At 43.7% G+C, this 19,460-nt stretch overlaps 1 protein-coding gene across 2 annotated transcripts in view; it reads right to left on the bottom strand.

Moving 5' to 3' along the window:
• The window catches only part of LOC140741218 (activin receptor type-1-like), a 109,691-nt gene extending 90,752 nt beyond the window's left edge, over nt 1–18,939 (bottom strand). For both annotated transcript variants that reach the window (XM_073071163.1, XM_073071164.1), the window contains exon 1: nt 18,758–18,939. The gene's annotated coding sequence lies outside the window, so the exon portion shown is untranslated. The remainder of the gene's footprint in view (nt 1–18,757) is intronic.
• Nucleotides 18,940–19,460: the final 521 nt, after the last annotated feature.

The following is a 19,460-nucleotide window of genomic DNA, read 5'->3' as shown; positions in this document are numbered from 1 at the left end:
AAGATTATATAAATGAATTTATTTTAAAGTAAAAGCATGCATCTGAAAAGTTTTTAAAATAACCACACTATTTATATTAAGGTGAACTGCTGTGACTTGAAGGCCCAGAGAATCTTTTCTGCCCCTGTTGAAGGGAGCAGTAGAACCAGAGGAACAGACCCTTCATTAGGACCTCGGCCTGAAATGCCGGCTCTTTATTCCCCTCCATAGATGCTGCCCGATCTGCTGAGGTCCTCCAACATTTTTGTGTGTTGCTCCAGATTTCCAGCATTTGCAGAATCACTTGTGTTTATCAGAAGACAGAAACAGGTTTATTATCACTGACATACACTCAGTGGCCACTTTATTAGGTACACCTAAACACCTTGTTAATGAAAGTATCTGATCAGCCAATCATGTTGTCGCAACTCAGTGCATAAAAGCATGCAGACATGGCCAATAGGTTCAGTTGTCATTCAGACCAAACATCAGAATGGGGAAGAAATGTGATCTAAGTGACTTTGACTGCAGAATGATTGTTGGTACCAGATGGGGTGGTTTGGATATACTGACCTCCTGGGATTTTCAAATGCAACAGTCTCTAGAGTTCACAAAGATTGGTGCGAAAACAACAAAGAGAATTGCAGTGAATGTCAGTTCCGTGGGTGAAAATGCCTTGTTATTGAGAGAGGTCAGAGGAGAATGGCCAGACTGGTTCAAGCTGACGGGAAGGCGACAGTAACTCAAATAACCACGTGTTACAACAGTGATGTGTAGAAGAGCATCTCTGAATGCACAACACATTGGACCTTGAAGTGGATGGGCTACAGCAGCAGAAGACCACGAACACCCACTCAGTGGCCACTTTATTAGGTACAGGAGATCCCCAATAAAGTGGCCACTGAGCGTAGTTTTACCTAATTCTTCCCTCATTCAGTCACTACAGAGTCCAGCATGGATGCAGCACGCACCGCCTCCGGCACTCTGGTGAGTGGCCAACTCTAATGCCTCTCCCTGATTGGCTGCAAGCAGACGACAATGCAGCTTGAGGCCTAGTCCTTGCTACAACCAAGGCCGCACAGCTCCCCCATTGTTCACACCCACCTACCCCGCCGTTCTCCAATAAGAATTGGACTCGCAGCATACCAATGTCCAACAGGATCTTGCGATTACAAGAAAAGTGACTAAGATGATCACTCGCTTGTGCCCATGTATTCCCTATCTTTTAACCTACTCTGAGGTCAATCTAACCATTCCCTCCATTTTTTCTATGTGTCTATCTAAGAATTTCTTAAATGTCCCTACTGTATCTGCCTCTACCACCACCCTTGGGGGCGGGGGGGGGGGTAATCCACACACCTACCACTCTCTGTGTAAAAAAAAAACCTCTCTCTGACAACCCCCTATACTTCCCTGCATTCATCTTAAAGCTATGCCCCCTCTGGTACTGGCCATTTCAGCCCTGAGAAAAAGTCTCTGGCTATCCACCTGATCTATGCTTGTACACCTTTATCGAGTCACCTCTCATCCTCCTTCGCTCCAAAAAGAAAATCCCTAGCTCACTCAACCTGTCCTCAGAAGACATGCTCCCTAATCCAGGCAACATCCTGGTAAATCTCCACTGCACCCTCTCCAAATCTATTCTTCCTACCATGAGGCAACCAGAACTGAACACAATATTCAAGTGTGGTCTAACTGGAGTTTTATTTACCTTGCAGATTCTTAAGAGGAGAAAGAGGGGTAGAAAGGTGCAGAGAGAAAGTTCTAGAGCGCTGGGGCCTTGGAAACAGAATGGCAGTGAATGTAAGAGCGATGAGTGCCAGGGACAACCAAGATGGAGTAAAAAATTGACAAGGTGTTCCAGAGTTGAAAGCGATTAAAGAAATGGGGGTGGTGTGTTGGTATTGAGTTCTTTGTTTGCAAAGCCCAAAACTCAAAAGAACATTTTAAGCTATATCCGATATAGATGTCTATGGATACAGTATCCACCTGTTCTTCAAAGACTAGATTACTTCTCTATCCAGCCTCTGCAGCAAGGTTGAACTGCCAATACCCACTATCTGAGCAGTGGGTTCCCCCTCCCTAGCAAGGACGAGATACTTTGAGCTAACAAAATAGTTTAAACACAGTTTATTTTAACGATACACGTTTAAGTTTAGACAAATAGTTCTGAACACATATTTCACACCCACAGAGAATTTCCAATTTATGAAATATTTCCAAATTCCAAGAAAAACTACAAAGGGTTTCGCAAGCACAGTTATGATTCTTACAAAATAAAAGAGCATTGCACGTGAATGAGTCATGTTTCCAAAACTGAAGTTTGAGGAAGGAATTTCAGTTCTGCTTTCTGCATTCCATATTTCTTGGGTGTCCTTTTAACTTCAAACAAATGACTGTTTGCAATTTACTTTAAGACATCAGTGTTTGGGAAGTTGTTGGAATCGATTGTTAGGGATGAGATTACGAGTACCTGGACGTACATGACAAGATAGGCCAAAGCCAGCATGGTTTCCTGAAAGGAAAATCCCGCCTGACAAACCTACTGCAATTCTTTGAGGAAATTACAAGTAAGGTAGACAAAGGAGATGCAGTGGATGTTGTGTATTTGGATTTTCAGAAGGCCTTTGACAAGGTGCCGCACATGAGGCTGCTTAGCAAGATAAGATCCCATGGAATTACAGGGAAGTTACTAGCATGGATAGAGCATTGGCTGATTGGCAGAAACAGAGAGTGGGAATAAAGGGATCCTATTCTGGTTGGCTGCCGGTTACCAGTGGAGTTCCACAGGGGTCGGTGTTGGAATCGCTGCTTTTTATGATGTATGTCAATGATTTGGACTATGGAATTAATGGATTTGTGGCTAAATTTGCCAATGATACAAAGATAAGTGGAGGAGCGGGTAGTGTCGAGGAAACAGAGAGACTGCAGAGAGACTTAGATAGTTTAGGGGAATGGGCAAAGAAGTGGCAAATGATATACAATGTTGGAAAGTGTATGGTCATGCACTTTGGTGGAAGAAATAAACGGGCAGACTATTATTTAGATGGGGAGAGAATTCAAAATGCGGAGATACAAAAGAACTTGGGAGTCCTTGTGCAGGATACCCTAAAGGTTAACCTCCAGGCTGAGTCAATTGTGAAGAAGTCGAATGCCATGTTAGCATTCATTTCTAGAAGTATAGAATATAAGAGCAGGGATGTGATGTTGAGGCTCTATAAGTCACTCATGAGACCACACTTAGAGTATTGTATGCAGTTTTGGGCTCCTTATTTTAGAAAGGATATACTGACATTGGGAGGGTTCAGAGTAGATTCACGAGAATGGTAACAGGAATGAAAGGGTTACCGTATGAGGAACGTCTGGCAGCTGTTGTGCTGCATTCCCTGGAGTTCAGGAGAATGAGGAGGGATCTCATAGAAACATTCTGAATGTTAAAAGGCCTGAAAGATATAGCAAAGTTATTTCCCATGGTAGGGGAGTCCAGGACAAGAAGGCACGACTTCATGATTGAAGGACATCCAATTTAGAACAGAGATGCGGAGAAGTTACTTTAGTCAGAGGGTGGTAAATCTGTGCAATTTGTTGCCACGAATGGCTGTGAAGGCCAAGTCATTGGGTGCATTTAAGGCAGAGATGGATAGGTTCTTGATTAGCCAGGGCATCAAAGGGTATGGGGAGAAGCCAGGGGAGTGGGGATGACCGGAAGGATTGGATCAGCCTGTGATTGAATGGCGGAGCAGACTCGATGGGCCGAATGGCCTACTTCTATTTCTATATCCTATGGTCTTAAGAACTGAAGACTGGTTCTTGCTTACACCAAGGAGTTGAGCAAGGAATATTTATTAGAAGTTTAGCTTTGTCATAAAACAACTCTGATCTTTTGGAAAGGTCATCTTGCTGCAGTAGGAAGCTGAGTTTAGCAAAAAACCCTCTCAGATCCTTGAAAGTGAATAGCCATTACAATGTGTGAATTCATTTTGGGTATGAGAGCCAGTGCAGGTCAGTGAACACTCAGTTGATGATGAAGTTACTGTAACTATTTGGGTTCTATTTAGAAAACACGAAGTATGCCAAAGAGTGCCTTTAGTGATTGTGCCATCGAAATGCCGGAGTAATTTTTTCAGCTATATTTTAACCCAACAGCCAGTTTCATGTTAATTGAATCCATGCAGTTTCTGGATATCCTCCACCCCATTCCTCCAAGAAGAGGAGAAAAATGACTCATTAGGAGAACCGAGTTACTTTTGACACATCGAGTCAATATGTTAGTAACCCAGTTTCTGTCATGGGAATTCAGTTTCCCTTTAATCTGAAGTCTGGCTGCTCTCTCAATTGGCCGGCACATGCACAAGACATCAAGGGACGGTGGACAGGCCACTACAGGCTGCTGCTGTGTCCCTCCGTTGTGATTTGTTCAGCACCGCAGGGTGTTAGGAACGGACTTATTTTTGGCTGATTGCAAAACCCTGCATTTCTGGGAAGCTGAGAATATTAGCATAAAGCTGCCAAGTTTGTTTCTTGGCAGCTATAAAGAATGAAACTGATTCTCTCAAAGTTTTTAATCTTTCACATGAAAGTCGGCTGAGGGTTAAGGTGGAGGAGCCTCACCTTGGCTGGAGATTAGCTGAGAGTAATCTTGTCCCTTCGATCAGTCGCACCAAAAGCTTCCCAACACTGACACCATCTTTTCATTTGTCGATGCACGCACAAGTCAGACCTCAGTGACTATGAAAGGTCTGTGCCCTCCTCAAGCCCTTCAGCCTTTGTACAGCTAAACTGTCGCTGAACTTCCTCTTTAATAAAATATGGAGCACAGGATGTGGTGCTGACAGATCCTGGTTTCAAATGGCAAGCTGTTTTCATCCTCAACTTGTTTTGCTGTCAAATCATATTCCCCGTTGGCACAAATTAAAAGCAGAAATCTAAATGTGAAATCCAGACTGTTCCCATGCAGTTTTGGGCATTTGCAAGAGATCTTGTTTTTTGTTTTCTTATTTTCATCACAAAAACAAACAGAAGAAAAGCCTTGGGAGGCTCTTTCGATTTTCAACCAGGAGGAGACCCCTCAACTCCTCAGCCTGCTGTTCCATTTATGATTCAGCTCCTGATCTCCTGACTCAACAAGGCATACACTGACGCTGATAGTCCCAATTCCGTTTCAGCTCCGGTCCGATCACCCCTTGAGTGAAGCAATGTTCCTGGTTTCATTTCTGGTCATCCTAGTTCAAAACCCAAGGGCACAGCTCACATGTCCCTGATTTCCCCAGAAAGGAAATATTTTCTATGTATTGTCTTCTTCCATTTTAGCCCACTCAGTTAAACTGCTACTCTTACACTCAAGGATTATTAACTGAGTCTGTGGAGTCTGTTATCAGACACTCACTGCAATGGTTTTGATGAATCGGTGCTATGCCCTGCTTCTAAGACCAAGGAAAGATTTGGTAATTGATGCCAACAAGCCACATGATCCAAGTGATCACAGGTTCAATGCCAGGCTGAGCAATCAATCCAATTGGCGCAGTGATGCTGAACATATTGTAGAGGGCATAGGTGCTGGGGCCATTTCTTTTCACATTATATGTCAATGATCTGGATGACAGAATTGATGGCTTTGTGGCCAAGTTTGTGGATGATACAAAGATAGATGGAGGGACAGTCAGTGGTGAGGAAGTAGAGTGTCTGCCGAAGGACTTGGACAGCCTAGGAGAAATAGGCAATCCTAGAATATGTCATAAAATTTGTTTTGTGGCAGCAGTACATTCACAAAATTAATTTGTAATTAATTAATCTGTACATCAATACAGTAATACAAACTATAAGTTATAATAAGAAGTGCACAAAGAGGGATAAATAGTGAGGTAGTGTTCATGGGTTCATTGTCCATTCAGAAATCTGATGGCAGAGGGGAAGAAGCTGTTCCTAAAACAATGAGTGTGTATCTTTGGGCTCCTGTACCTCCTTCTTGATGGTAGCAATTGAGAAGAGGGCATGTCCTAGGTGATGGGGGTCCTTAATGGTGGATGCTGCCTTTTTGAGGCATTGCCTTTTGAAGGTGTTCTGGATGGTGGGGAGGCTGGTGCCCATGATGGAGCTGGATAGGGTTACAACTTTCTGCAGCTTTTTCCAATCCTGTACCGTGGCCCCTCCATACCAGACACCGATGCAACCAGTTAGAATGCTCTCCGTAGTACATCTGTAAAAACTTGTGAGTGTCTTTGGTGACACACCAATTCTCCTCAAACTCCTAATGAAGGATAACCACTGTCATGCCTCCTTTGTAATAACTGCATTCATACATTGGGCCTAGGATAGATCTTTAGAGATGTTGTTGCACAGGAAATTGAATCCTCATCCTTTCCACTTCTGATCCCTCAATGAGGACTGGTATGTGTTCCCTCGACTTGCCTTTTCTGAGGTCCACTATCAATTCCTTGGTCTTACTAATGTTGAGTGCAAGGTTGTTGTTGTGACACCACTCAACGAGGTGATTTATCTCACTCCTGTATGCCTCCTTGTCACCAGCTGAGATTCTGCCAGCAATAGTTGTGTTGTCAGCAAATTTATAGATGCCAGTTGAGCTATGCCCAGCCACACAATCGTGGGTACAGAGACAGTAGAACAGTGGGCTCAGCACACATCCTTGAGGTGCACCAGTGTTGACTGTCAGTGAGGAGGAGATGTTATTTCCCATCTGCACAGAACATTGTATAGGTTAAGACTTTATTTACTGGAGCACAGGAGAATGAAGGGAAATTTTATGGAGGTATACAAAATGTTGATGGGTATAGATAGAGTGCATGCATGCAGGCCTTTCCCCCTCATTTTGGGTGAGAGTAGAACTAGAGGTCATAGGTTTAGGGTGAAAGGTGAAATATTTAAGGGGAAACTAAGAGGAAACTTCTTCATTCAGAGGGTCACGTGAGTGTGGAACAAGCTGCCAGTGTAAGTGGTAGATGTGGGTTCAATTGTAACATTTAAGAAAAGTTTGGGTAGATACATGGATAGGAGGGGAGGCATGTGGTCTGAGTGCAGGTAAATGGGACGAGGCAGAAGATCAGGTTGGCATGGACTAGGTGGGCCAAAGGGCCTGTTTCTATGCTGTAGTACTCTCTGACCACGATTCCACTGATAACGTGGTCCTGCTTCTTTACGGTGCGATCCATGAATGAAATAACTTTGGTCTTCTTGAAGTCAGATTGTGGCAATGACATATTAATGGCACAGAACTGATGCCATTTTGGCACGACATGGGGCTGGGCTGGATATCATACCTGGAAGGGCTACAGAGCAGCTGGATTGGGGATTAAAGAATGGCCAAGTCTGGCATTGAGATATATTGTTGGGGTGACGAGAGGGAGTGGTTATCTATGTGAGTGGCCAGAAATGGGAAAAATTCCTGAAGAGTTTGTTTGTGCTACCATCTATCACAAATGCAGGAGACACAAAGACTGCAGTTGCTGGATTCTGGATCAACTCACAAAACACAGGTTAGGCAGCATCTATGGAGGGAAATGAACAATCGATGTTTCAAGCTGAGACCCTTCATCTTCACTGGATGAAAGGTCTCAGCCTAATGTATCAACTGCCCATTTCCCTCCTGACCTACTAAGTTCCTCCAGCATTTAGTGTGTTGAGTTGTCCTTATGCTGGAGAAAGGATATACTTGGATCTGAGGGGGCAAAGTGAGAAGACTTGCCAGTGTATTTCTCAAGATGCACTTGGCATTGTCCCATGAGGATAGGTTGGGAACCTATAACCTTTAGAGTTCAGAAGAATGAGAAGTGATGCCTTTGAATCCTACAGGATTCCAAAGCCATTTTCCTAATTGGATTTGGAAATGAGGAATGTTAATGTAAGGAAAAGAAAACAATTATTGAAACACTCAACAGGTCAAGCAGCATCCATGGAGAGAGAAACAGTTAAAGTTTCAGATCAAAGGGTTTTTAAACTTGTAATGCTAATGCTATTTTATTTTTACCTCTCAACATGCACCAATGTCATCATGATTCTGTTAGTTTATTTTGTAATGTAAGATACATCTAATTTATGCCAATTTAAGTTTATGTTAACTTACACTCACTGGCCACTTTATTAGGTTCATCTGTGCACCTGCTCATTAATGCAAATATCTAATCAGCATCTCGATGCATAAAAGCACGCAGACATGGTCAAGAGGTTCAATTGTTTTTTGGATCAAACATCAGAGTGGGGAAGAAATGTGATCTAAGTGACTTTGACTATGGAACGATTGTTGGTGCCAGATAGGTCATCTCAAAAACTGCTGATCTCCTGGGAATTTCACGCACAACAGTCTCTAGAGTTTACAGAGAATGGTGCAAAATCATCCAGTGAGCGGCAGTTCTGTGGATGAAAATGCCTTGTTAATGAGAGAGGTCAGAGGAGAATGGCCAGACTGGTTCAAGCTGACAGGAATGCGACAGTAACTCAAGTGACTACGTGTTACAACAGTGATGTGCAGAAGAGCGTCTCTGAACACACGACACATTGAACCTTGAAGTGGATGGGCAACAGCAGCAGAAGACCATGAACATACATTTAGTGGCCACTTTATTAGGTACAGGATTAGGCAATAAACTTAAACTTTGAATCTTGAACTTGGGATTTTGTTCTTCAGAATTGTAGATGGTGGGAGTTAATTGATGGGAATAGACACACATTATTCAGCTGTCAAAAGCTGTGTGGTAATAGTCAGTGTAATCCCATGGCTCTGTAGTTTCTTGGAGTGATCTAGTAACATGGTATTTTATATATCAGGAATTGATTGGTATGATTTGGTCCAATGGACTCATATTCAATGGGAATGATTTGGTCCTGTGGTAATGCTCACAAAGGGATTCAACATGTGTCCTTTGGTCCCTTGGAATTCATTTCATAGGAGTAAATGAGGCAGGAATTAAAGTATTAAGAGTAATTAAGAAATTGTTTGGAAGTGGGAGTGAAGAGGAAGTGATCTGGTGTGCTAGAATGCTCCATAACAGTCATAGATGACAAATGATTTTGTCCACTGGGAGCTGTGACTCAATCAGCTTTACAGTTTGATCAGCGATTTGGTGTTTGAACATTTCAGGAAACAGTAAAACAATGACAAAACACATGGATCACCTGCCCTTCTTTTTATGACAGGGTCTGCAGCCTCAGGAAACTGGGATCTTTGATTACTTTTGGATATAAAACACAAATATCGGTGAGTTGATAACTTGGTGGTCTTGGGGAGCATCAAGTGCTTAGCCCTGTAAAAGATATTTCTTGCTCTCATTGTATATGAAATAATGATGAAGCTTATGTTTCTTGACTTCATACAGTAGGACCTGTATTATTTTGTTCTTGAGAATGTTGGCATCTATGCAGTCCAGCCTACTTGCCCATGTGCTATTTTAACAGGAGGTAACAGAGCTGACTGCATTTGTAAAGGGCCCCTGGTCAAGTGTCATTATATTCCGAAACATCTAACTTTTGTGTGAAGAACAATGTAGAAACCAAAGTTGTAGGTCATTAATCCTTATCACTTCACCTAAAAAACTTTGAATGTTACACACATTATTGATAATTGTGATACAATCTTGTTGAGAGATTGGAGACACAAGAAACTGCAGATGCTGGAATCTAGAGTAACAAACTTCTAGAGAAACTCAGCAGTTCAGGCACAACCATAGAAGAAAAAGCACAGTTGAGATCTTGGGTTGAGAACTGAAATGTTGACTATTCTTCTCCAAAGTGTAGACTAGTGATTCATGGGGTTGTATTTGGTGACCTGTCCTAATTTCTGTTTTGTTATCAACTCTGGTTTGACTTTCCCTCCTGTTCCAACAGTCAGAATGACTGCAAGCCCACTTTGACCTGGCGATGGCAAACTTAGAGACATTCAGTCATACTAATAATCTTCAACGCCCAAGTCCTTAAACTCCTTCCTTCACATGAATGGTTGTGAAAATTTGTAACACTCTCTCCACAAAAAATAATCTGTTGAGACAAGTTTCAAAGATGATATTGATTGGTTTGTACAAATAAGCAGGTTGAAGGCTGTGGGACCTGGAGTGCACAGAATCAGAATCAAGAATTGAGATTGTTTAATATCATTTCCAGTACACAAGTGTGAAGGAGAACAAAATAATTGTTACTCCGGATCCGATGCAGCACAAAAAAAAACACATTAAGATAAGAGACAATAATAAAAAAACACAATAACTACAGATAGCTTGTATACTGTATATAGATTGATTGTATGCCCATAAAGTGACACTGTGCACAGGAGTGTCTGTGCATAAGGTGACTGACAGGAAATGATAACGTAGTGGTGGCTGGGGGTGTGGAGGGGTAGGTTAGTGGGTGGAGGTGCTGATCAGCCTTACTGTTTAGGAAAGTAACTGTTTTTGAGACTGGTGGTCCTGGTGTGGATGCTACATAAACTCTTCCCTGACGGGAGTGGGACAAACAGTCCATGAGCAGGGTGGGTGGGATCCTTCATGATATTGCAGGCTCTTTTCTGGCACCTTTCTGTACGTATGTCCTTGATGGTGGGTGGCTGGTGCCGGTGATGCGTTGGGCAGTTTTGACTAGCTGTAGTAGAGCCCTCCTGTCTGTACCGTTGTTTCTGCACCAAACAGTGACATAGCTTGTTAGGATGCTCTCTACTGTGCGTCTGTGGAATGCATATGGATGTGCAAAGTTCAGTTTTCCTCAGCCTCCTCAGAAAGCAGAAGTGTTGGTGAGCTTTCCTGACTGTGTACAATGTGTTTTGGGACCGTAAGAGGTTGCGTGTGATGCACACCAAATGTTTGCAGTTTCCACTGCTGTGCGATCGATGTAAAGAGGGGTGTGACTGGTGCAAGTTCTCCTGAAGTCGATAACCATCTCCTTTGTCTTGTTGACATTGAGGAAGAGGTTGTTTACCTGGCACCAGGCCTCAAGATCTGCTACCTCCTCTCCTTAGGCTGTCTCATCGTTGTTGATGAGCCCCACCACTGTCATGTCATCAGCGAACTAAATAATGTGATTTATCGGGTCTTTGGCCGTGTAGTCATGTGTGAGCCAAGTGTACAGCAAAGGGACCAGCTACAGTTTAACTTAGCAGAGGAACTAACGGAGTTAATGACCTGATCCAATGATTGGATTTGTATCTCACTAAGATCATTCTGATCATTAATGTGGCTTCCTTGGATTACCTCCACTCTCTTGCAATGGGAAACTCTGTGGATCTTCAGGCCCAGAGGTTTCTTACTCCCACAGCCCACTCAGATTGATATCATACCCACTGATGTGGTTCAACATCCTGAGGCACGTCACAGGAGACTTTCAAATTTCAAGGTCAATTTATTATGAAAGTATGTATATGTCACCGTATACTACCCTGAGATTCATTTCTTGTGGGCATTCACAACAGCACAAAAAATACAGTAGAATTGTTGAAAACTACACACAAAGACAGACAAACGGCCATTGTGCAAAATAAAAAAATATATAACAAATAACTCATACTGGGAATCAGTGGGTGTGTTTTCTTCCCATTCACTTTGAGAGCTTTTAAATGGATTAGGAACGCTATCTGTTGCTGACCTTGTCAAGTTAATGGGGAGATTTCCCAGATTTATTACTGCAATGACAACTTGCTTTTGGATGGTATCTGCATTGTAAACAAAATCAGGACAATTTCTGGCATATTAAATGAAATTAAAAAAAAACTAGACGTAGGACTCTGACTCCCCCTCTGCTTCCTGGCCAACAGATCACAAACAATAAGGTTACGCAGCAGTACCTCTGCCATAATTATCCTCTGCAATGCTGTGTCCGCTGCCCGCTACTACATTCTCTTGTCTTGCCCCTCATGACAGGCAGAAGATACAAATTATCGAGGGCAAGTACCACCAGACTCAAGGACAGTTTCCATCCCGCTTTAGTACGATCCTTGAATGGGCCGCTTATATGGGAAATGATGCCCACTTGACCTCCCAATCCACCTTGTCATGACCCTTGCACTTTAGTTGTCAACCTGTACAACACTTTCTCTGTAACTGTACCATTATATTCTGCCCTCTGTTTCCCTTTGTGCTACCTCAATGTATTTGTGTATGGAATGATCTGTCTGAATGGTACGCAAACAAATGCTTTTACTCTGTGTGACAACAGTAAACCAATACCGACAGCACAACACCATAAGATATAGGAGCAGCATTAGACCATTTGGCCTATTGAGGCTGCAGCAATAATGGCTGATTTTTTTTAACTGAACCCCATTCGCCCATCTTCTCCCTGTAACCTTTAACCCCCTTACCAATCAAGAGCCTATCAATCTCTGCCTTAAATATACCCAGTGGTTTGGCCCCCACAGCCCTCTGTGGCAACGAATTCCACAGATTCACCATCCTCTGGATGAAGAAATTCCCCCACATCTCAGTTTTAAAGGGCTGTTCCTTTATTCTGAGACTGTGCCCTCAGGTCATAGACTCTCCTATTAGTGGAAGCATCCTCTCCACATCCACTCTGTCCCGGTCTTTTAGTATGCGGCAGGTTTTAATACGATCCCCCCCCATCCTTCCGAGCTCCATCAAATACTGGCCCAGAGACAACAAACACTCCTCATATGTTGGACCTTTTGGTCCTGGGATCATTCTTGTGATTTTGAATTATTCACTTTTAAAGTACTCCACCAGCTGTTAAACAGTTTTGGAATATGGCATGCCCTTCATTAACATTGCAAAAAAAAACCCAGAAATGGTTGCCAGATGTAATCTTCCCACACTTTCAGAATGTGGTTACCAGTGGAAATCTACATCTGATATGCACAAGGACTAAGAGACTGAAGGAAGCAAGTTTACCAGAGTCTCCAGAGTTCGACCTGGAGAACTGAAGAGTGATTCACTTTGGAAGGTTGAATTTGAAGGTGGAATACAAGGTCAATAACAGGAGGAACAGAGGGAACTCGGGGTCCACGTCCACAGATCCCTGAAAGCTGCCGCACAAGTTGATAGGGCTGTTAAGAAGGCGCATGTTGTGTGAGCCTGCACTAGATTGAGTTCAAGAGCTGTGAGGTGATGTTGTAGCTCTGGTTAGGCTACACTGGTCACCTCATTATAGGAAGGACGCGGAAGTTTTAGAGACGGTGTGGAGGAGATTTACCGGGATGCTGCCTGGATTAGAGATCATGTCTTATGAGGAAAGATGAAGTGAACTAGGGCTTTTCTTTATATTCTAAGTACTCCCCAAATCACTGAACTTGATGTTGCTGTTACGGGGAAACAGGCTGATTTGCATAGAGTAAGCTCCCGCAAACATGAATGGGGTAAAAGGCTGATCATTCTGCCTCTGTGGCATTGTCTGAGGGAGAAATTTTGGCAAACTCAAAATGGGGGGGCGGGTGCGGTTGCTGGTGATGAGCACGCAGTCCAAACCTCCAATTGAGAAACAGTGTTGTGGGATCTTTTGCAAATGCCAGGCAGCATCCCAGACTTGATCTGAAAGACTGGCACATTGGTCCAATGACAGTTCTCTCGGCACGAAACATCGCCTGCTTATTCACTTCCATAGATTCTGTTTAATCCCTCCAGTATTTGTTGGGTGTTACTTTCGTTCTCATAGATGCTTGTTTTGGATGAGAATATTACAAAGAGCTTCAGGCTGAGGGAAATTGTGGGTGTAATAGAAAGCTCGAGAATGACATGAAAGCAAAATGCCTCTTTTGCCACGATTGCAAGGGAGAAGACATCAAGATGAATTTGTTACCTGCTGAAGGCTCGGTTATTTTGATAAATGGGTGGGAGGGAGAAAGGCAAGGGCAGGTCTCCGGCACAGACAGTTGTTCTGCTGTAATTACTGAGCAGCGGAGCCACAGCAGATTATGATGAATGGAGATTGTGAAAGTTGTTTTTATCTGTTCCTGATTCACAGGAGGCTGAGCTGATGAGGCAGTGGGATGGCAATGAGGGGGTGGGGAGTGCAAGGCCAGGAAGAGGTCAAAATTGCTCCAGAGTGCTCTCTCTTTCCTCCCTTCTCTCTCTCTCTCGCACTGATTTGTACTCTGCATCACAAACTTTAATTTTCCTGCTGTGAAATTGCACTATTTTCCTTTTGGGGTGGTGGAGTGTTGAACTTCGGTGGTTTTAAAATGTTTCTACAGAACTTCTCCACCTCTCTTAATCGCCACAGCATGGGAACAGGACCTGTGGCTCACCATGCCTGTGCCAACCATCAATCAACCTCCCGCTGATACTGACCCCCTTTACCCACCGTCCTCTCTAGATTTCTCTGCTTTGGCAATTCAAGGGCTCACTCAGATGATTGATAAGTGTAGTGAGAGCCTCAGCCTCCACCATCCCTTCAGGCAGTGTGTCCCACATTCCAGCCTTCCTCTGGGGGTAAAAAAAAAATCCCTCTAAATCTCTTAGTCCTCAGTTTAAACCTATGCCCTTTACTCTTGGATCCATTTGCAACAGGAAAGGATGGTGTTCAGTCAAATACAATCAGCTAACATCTATTTGTGGGCAGCGGGCGTCGAAAGCACTGAATTACTTCCACAGGTTTCGAAACTATGCAAACCACCAGAATGCAGCTTATCCAAGATTTGTGAATGGTTGTGAGAGCAGCAGGAATGACAAGAACATAAGACATTGCCCTTTGGCCCACAATGTTGTGCCAATATTTTAACCAACTCCAAGATCAATCTAACCCTTCCCTCCTACATAGCCCTTCATTTTTCTATCATCCATGTGCCTATCTAAGAATTTCTTCAAGTTCCCTTAATGTATCTTCCTCTACCCCTCCAGAACGACCCACCACTCTGTGTAAAAAACATTCCTCTGACATCCCCTCCCATACTTTCCTCCATTCATCTAAGGATTATGCCCCCTGGTATTGGTCATTTCCACCCTGGGAAAAGTCCCCAGCAACCCACTTGATTTTTGCCTTTTATCATCTTGTACACTTCTATCAAGTCCCCTCTCATCCTCCTTTGCTCCAGAGAGAAAAGCCTGAGTTCGCTCATAAGCTATGCTTTCTAATCCAGGCAGCGTCCTGGTGAATCTCCTCTGCACCTTCTCTAAAGCTTGCTCTTCCTTCCTATAGTGAGGCGACCAGAATGGAACACAATATTCCTGATCACAAAAGGCCGTCTGATTAAGTGAATAAAAGGTTCAACATTCTTGCAGTTCCCCACTTACACAACAAGCAATCAGCTGGAGGACCTTAGCGAGTCAAGCGACGTCTGTGGGGTGATCCGAAACACAAATGATTCCTTTCCCCACACAGATGCTGCTTGACCCGTTGAGTTCCTCCAGCAGATCGTTTGTTGCTCCAGATTCCAGCATCTGCACTCTTTGCTGTGAGTGGCTCGGAAGTGCATCAGTTCTCCAGCCCAAGCTGTGCTCTTTAAAAATCGTACTGATGGAATGGTGAATCTCTGTGACAGAGGAGGTCTGGACACACAAATTGCTCGCTGACCCATGATATCACAGCCAGTGCAAGCACAAAGTTCAATAATTTCTAAGTTCAAAGTAAATTTATTATCAAAACACAAATCTGTCACCATATACCACTTAGAGATTCATTTTTTTGGCAGGCATTCACAGTAGAACAAAGAAATACAATAAAATCAGTGAAAAACTACACAGAGACTGACAACCATTGTGCAAAAAAGCCAAACTGTGCAGACACAAAAAAAAACAAATAATAAATAAATAAACAAACAAATTAAAAAATAATAAATAGTAATACTGAGAACGTGAGTTGTAGAGCCCTTGAAAATGGGTTCATAGGTTGTGGAGTCAGTTCAGAGTTGTGGTGAGTGAGGTTATCTGGACAAGTTCAGGAGCCTGAAGGTTGTAGTTATAACTGTTCCTGAACCTGGTGGAGTGGGACCTGAGGCTCCTGGACCTTCTTTCTGATGGCAGCAGTGAGAAGAGAGCCTGGCCTGGAAGGTGGGGGTCCCTGATGATGGATACTGCTTACTTGTCACAGCGGTCCTTGTAGATGTGCTCAGTGGTGGGGTGGGCTTTACTCGTGATGGACTGGACTGTATCCACTAACTTTTGTGGAGCCAATTTTAAATGTTTCTACACATCAGGCAAATGATGGTGCTCAAGACAGCAAGTGCCTGATTTCACCCACTTACCAAGCTGACCAAAGCCAAGGGGAGTAGAATTCTTGCTCTTATGTAGATTGGGGTTGCCAACCTTTTTTATGCCATGGACCCCTACCATTAACCAAGATTTGGAACCCCTGATGTAGCTAGATCTTGCAGGAAGCAAGGATGACAATGGGAGATATCAGTCCCATAGAATTCTTGGGCATTGCGTGTGGATGATTGGAATAATCCTCCGTTTTACGCGAGCTTGCAGCTGAGGGATAAGCACACGGAAAGGGACTGGAAGTGGATTAATACATGAGCAAGAAGTCAGCAGAGCAGGTAAAAATTAATGGGGGGGGGGGGGGGTAATGAAAGCACACTGATCACGCCATCAAGGCAAAGTTGGGAAGTAATCAATATTCAGAGAGCAAACAAGGTAACCAAAGCTTTGCTTAGGCCACACTTGAAGCCTGGCATGTTGTTCTGGTTACCCCATCGCAGGAAGTCTATGGAGACCGTGGAGGGGGTGCAGGATGCGGCCTTGATTACAGGGCATGAGTTATAAAGGATAAACTTGGGTTGTTTTCTCTGGCGCGTCGGTGGCTGAGGGGAGACCTGATAGAGGTTTATAAAATTATGTGAGGGGTAGATAGGGGAGACAGCCAGTATTGCTTTCCTAGAGTGGAAATGTTGAATACCAGATGACATAGGTTTAAGATGAGGTGGCAGGGACGTTTAAAGGGGATGTGCAGGACAAGGTTTTCTCTACACAGACACAGATAGGTGCCTGGAATATGCTGCCAGAGGTGGTGGTGTAAACAGATGTGTTAGCGGTGTTTAAAAGGCTATTAGACAGACACATAAATATGGAGTGATACAGGTCATGTGCAGGCAGAAGGGATTAGTTTAAGTGGATTCACGGTCAGCACAAATGTCATGGGCTGAAGGGCCTGTGCTGTACTGTTCTATGCTCATTGACTTTGGAGCCAGGAAAAATAGTACAGCTAGCAATCAGGACTGTATAAATGTGTGTCAGCTGTCACTGGCAGTGGGGGGGGGGGGGGGGGTCACTCTCTCAGTAGTGTGTTAGAAGTCAGTGATTTAATGGTCTGCACCAAAAATCTGGTCTCTGGTCTCTGGTCTCTGGTCTGACACCTTAATATCATGCTGAGGTGATGACCCACTCTCGCAGGTGACTGTACAAAACCCTATTGCACCACCTTAAAGGAAAATGGCAGCACCCGGCTCCGGCTGAAATTTACCCTGCCGATCAACCTCACGGAAGAAGCAGATTATCTACTTACTATGCCACTGCTGTTTGTGGGAGCTTGCAATGCATAATTTGACCGCATATATTAAAACTTCAAGAGAAATTTGTTGGCTGTGAGGTGGCGAGGACCATTGCGAAGGGCGCCGTAGAAATGTGTGTCTCTCCTGCTATGTAAACCAGCCCAGCCTTTGAAAACACAAACCAGACTTTGTGGCTCAGGTAGGCACCAACGCATTGACACTGGTTCACTGTGGACCAGACAGTGTTGGTTCATTTCCTTGCTTCAATGATCCCCTGGACTTGAAGAGCAGAGACGAAGAGTTTCGTGACAGAGAAGGAGATGAAAGTCGAGGGATGTTTCGATCCTCAACATTCTTTTTGGTGATCTATTGAAAGGAGGGAAGATTGCCCGGGAACTGTGGACGTGATAGATAGATCCGGGGAAGGTGAGGGAAACTTTGTCAGAGGGGTCCAATCTACTTCCAATGCCAGGTTAACACCCAGGGGATCATTTCTGCCTCTGCCAGCTTGGGATGCCAGCTTTGCCAGCCTGGTGGTTTGTGGTGAGCGGGATATTAGTCCAAGCGTGCCTGTCTGTGATGAGTTACGTAACAACACACAAACTGCTGGAGGAACTTAGCCGGCCAAGTAGGATCCGTGGAGGAAAATGGCCTGTTGACATTTCAGACCGACACCCTGCATCACAGGAGTTAATGTCTGTGGTGAGCGCATACCAGCTGTCAGCAACTTTCTGACCTTTTGATAGTCAGAATTGAAACAAATCGGCAAACCTTCAGGCAGAGCGCATCTAAACTGCACTGCTGCTTGAGAATTTCTCTGCCCTCACACTGACAAGGGTAGCGCGTGTTTGAGAAGTGAGCTTCATTCAGAGTGGTTTGGTCGGGCATCACTCGCTGCTGTTGGAGAGTGGGGGAGGGCAGGGAGGAGAGAGGAATGTCTCTTCCCAGGCAGGAATCAAATCCAAACAGCACGATTATAATTTTGCCACACGCGGCACATATCAGGAACCTTTTCCTCCAATCCTAAACCCGTCAACACTCCTCACCCTTGTCACTGCTCATAGTCGAAACAAAACCTCCCAACCTGCCCTTAAACAAATAAAGCTTAACTTGACTGGCAAGCTCTTAAGTATTGGCCCCATTTACGGGAACCATATTAGCTATAATTTATTGATAAATACTACTTTTGCCCTGCGTACACATTAAAGAGTGAAACTCTGGCATCTGATTATGAAGCATGCTCTTGCATTACGACAAAGCATATAATTTATCTTTCTCACCAGGCAATGTTATCAACATTTGAACACATTTCATAGATATAGGGTAGAATCATATGCTCCAATGTAAATATTCACGGCAGGCCACTAATTAAGGTAACTAACACTGAAAGAAGTATTGCCTCAGACTTACCTTGACAATTCTTAGTTTCTTTGCTAATGAAGTGGCAGTATACAAATGCAGATTAGTTCCCCATCAGGGCTGTGAAGGCAATGCTCCAGTACTGCTCTCCAGATTGTCTCAACGTTAATAGAAATAAAAAGACATGCACGCTTACACATACACACAGCCAAAGGAAAAGAAAAAGGAATTAAGTTTCAAAAGCCCTCCCCTCATTGTCATAGCCAGTCCCCTTGACTAAATCTGTTCCTTCAGTTTCCTGTTTCTCTGTAGCCTTGGCAGCCGTCACTGTATGGATGTGGGAGAAACTCAAATACTTTCTTATTGCTGCCTCTTCCTGTCTGGCTGTTATCCAGTGTTCAGATTTTCTTATTTTACAGCTTTAATAGTGTATTTCCTATATGATTACCCCATCCCTGTTTGAAAAGGCCTCCCACACTATCGTGCATTTGACACGGTAACACAATACTGATTACACCATCCATGTGGGCAGTGGCAACACTTTGTAATTTTGCTGTGTTTGCAGTTATTTTTTTTCTCTGAGCTTCCTATTTTCTATTCCAGAAATAATATTTTTGAGAGCAACCCAGCACTGAACTCATCAGGAGGCTGGAACCTGGAGTTCTATTACTGAGCAGTCAGGGACTTGGGAATTCGAGCCAAACTATTCATTTAAAGAGGTGGAATTTTATCTCTCATTATAGAATTGCATGGA

This window comes from Hemitrygon akajei, chromosome 18 (assembly GCF_048418815.1).
Source record: "Hemitrygon akajei chromosome 18, sHemAka1.3, whole genome shotgun sequence".
NCBI classification, from domain to species: domain Eukaryota; kingdom Metazoa; phylum Chordata; class Chondrichthyes; order Myliobatiformes; family Dasyatidae; genus Hemitrygon; species Hemitrygon akajei.
This window is presented reverse-complemented; position numbering and strand designations above follow the sequence as displayed.